The 2,522-nt window shown below is 46.7% G+C and overlaps 1 long non-coding RNA gene across 1 annotated transcript; it reads right to left on the bottom strand.

Annotated features, from left to right (window-relative positions):
- Positions 1-1,652: 1,652 nt before the first annotated feature.
- Positions 1,653-2,250, bottom strand: LOC134204091 (uncharacterized). Its single transcript, XR_009977774.1, has 4 exons — positions 2,115-2,250; positions 1,973-2,051; positions 1,850-1,916; positions 1,653-1,774 (listed from the first exon to the last, which is right to left on the bottom strand). It is a non-coding gene; the product is annotated as an uncharacterized LOC134204091 (long non-coding RNA).
- Between the last annotated feature and the right edge of the window lie 272 nt (positions 2,251-2,522).

Below are 2,522 nucleotides of genomic sequence, written 5' to 3'. Positions count from 1 at the left end.
TAAAACGGCGTTCCAGCCAACTTCATCTTTACACATCCTCTGAACTAGGTTGTCCGGGGTAGTGTCCAGACCACATGTGACAAGCATGTGGTCACGCATTGCGCGAAAACGTGAGCACACGAACAACACGTGTTCCGCCGTTTCCTTTAAACCTGCGCACACCAAACACTCGGGCGAAGCCGAGCAAGCCAGCTGCGTTACCTGCACTGTGATTTTGCAGCACGCTTAAGCGCCGGGCCCATCGAACCCCCCATGGGGTGCTTGCTGTTCACAGCTTTGCTGGAACAAATCAAACAATTGGGAGGGTTCGTGCAGCATTGTGCCTTATGTCCCTCCCAATCCGCAGCGTCGGCAGAGATTGCTTCTGTCAGGGCCTTTGCAGTCCCATTGCTTGTGCCCCGGTTCCAGGCACATGAAGCAAACTTCGGGTTGCTCGTATATGCCCACAGGGCACACCGACCATCCCACCTTGACGCTCCCTAACTTGATTACCTTGGAGGCATCCACTGCAGATAGCCGAAACAATGCTACCTGCGTCCCTGCCGGACCTTTCCGTAGCCGAACGGCTGCGGTGGGCGTCTTCACTTCACACTGTCGCCGCAGTGCCGTGACGAGCTCTTCGACTTCGGTGATCTCGTCCAGGTCTTTAACCCTTAGATTCACCTCCGTCGTGAGTACCCTCACCTTGACCGTCTCGCCTAGGACTTCCTCCGCCAACTTCTTGTAGGCGGCGCCCTTTTGCGAAACGCCCCGCTTCAGCTCGAGGATCATCTCGCCCACCCAGGTACATCTTATTCGACGTACGTCGGCGCCGAGTTCACCGAGCTTGTGTAACTCGCAAGCTCAGGGATTGGGGATCTCGGGGTCGTTTGGAACTGACTTGTCTCTCAAATCTCCAGCTGAGGACAAACCTATTGTGCAGGACCTTTTTTTGGTATACACTGGATTTCATTTTTACACGATTTACACTTTCTTAATTTTTCACCCATCCTAAATACTTAACGCATATCAATTACCATGTGATTTTTCTTTGAATTATTTAGGATTTTTTAAAACATGTTGCAAAGATTTTGGTGGCAAATTGAAGTCACACGAACAAAAATACGAGCGAAAAAAAATCGCGTAAAAACAAAATCCTGTGTACTTACCCACCAATGTTTCGCTAACAGGTCGGCTGTTTGATACGGAAAGCATAATAATGGTTTTACGTTGGAGGAGAATACCAGAAAGGCGAGGCCTGATAGCTCCGTTTGAGCTCGACATAGCGGAAAAGAACAAAGTGGTGGAAAAGCTTTACCTCAGGGCTATGCTCTTTAAATAAGCTACCGCTGTGGAACTGTTTACAAACTAAGGCCTATTTATTGACGTCATTTTCAGGGGGTTTATACTTGCGGGTTTTGGTGTGTGGTTGGTAGTAGGGTAGTGGGGAACCTCTGGTTCCGATTGATGCAGGTTCGATTCAACAGCGAATGCCGAACTGGTGTTGGGTATCTGCACCAGACTCCAAGGCGGATTGCCGCAGTCGCCGATTACAGGTAGCAACTGGGCGAGATGGTGCGGAATCCAAAGGCGAATATGCCGCTTTCGCAATGGCGGATGGTTGCAGGGGTGCTTGTCGCCGGGTGAGGCGTTCGAACCGTGGGATGGCATCGACAATGGCGTCTTATGGCTGGCATTGGCTTTTGTGCATCGCTCGAGGTGGCTCATCGTCGCTTTCTCCGGCCGTTTGCTGGGAAAAAGCCCAAAATAAAAGAAAAAGGCCCTTGCCTCGGACCTAACCACACATTAGACCCCTGTGACGTCACTAACAATGATTCCACAATTTTCACAATATTACAATTATTTTTACCTTTTTCTTATAGTTTCTTCTTGTTTGTCGATGTTTGTGTTTGAACAATTAACTTTTAACAATCGGACTGTAATATACAATTATTTTTAGGACAATTTCAACGCTTACTAACACTGTACATACTTTTTACAATGATAACTTTTACTAACACAATTTTAATTCGACGTACTACAATTAGCCGTTTTTACTAACTGACTAACACCTAATTAAAGAAACAAAAACACAAAGTTAAAACAATTACATCACATGAGGATTTACTTTCTACCTCTATTTAATAAAAAGCTACACACGCGCGCACTTCTAGACCGTTCTAGATTCACCAGCCAAAAGAGAACGATTCTGGGATTTATCTCCTATTTATAGGAAACCCAGAATCTAAGGTAAATAAATTTATGCTTTTCGCATTTCCGCAGCCTGTATTTGCGCTATTAACGCTCCACCTGTGGGCTGGAACCATCATTGGCTGATAAAGGCCGGTTCACACCGCACGAATATGAGCTATCACTCTAGCATGACAGATCGCCGTGAGAGTGAGACAGGCTCAGCTCACACACCAATTCACTGCGTGAGTGCCAACTATCTCATTCGGATGGGATATTTGTTTTGATTGAGGCGTATATTGTTTTGGGTGATTGGAGTATTTTGAAATTGTGGAGGAGCCACAAGCTAATAA

The sequence above is a fragment of the Armigeres subalbatus genome, unplaced genomic scaffold, assembly GCF_024139115.2.
Source record: "Armigeres subalbatus isolate Guangzhou_Male unplaced genomic scaffold, GZ_Asu_2 Contig387, whole genome shotgun sequence".
NCBI classification, from domain to species: domain Eukaryota; kingdom Metazoa; phylum Arthropoda; class Insecta; order Diptera; family Culicidae; genus Armigeres; species Armigeres subalbatus.
The sequence above is the reverse complement of the archived record's forward strand: the minus strand, read 5'-3'. Positions and strand labels throughout refer to the sequence as shown.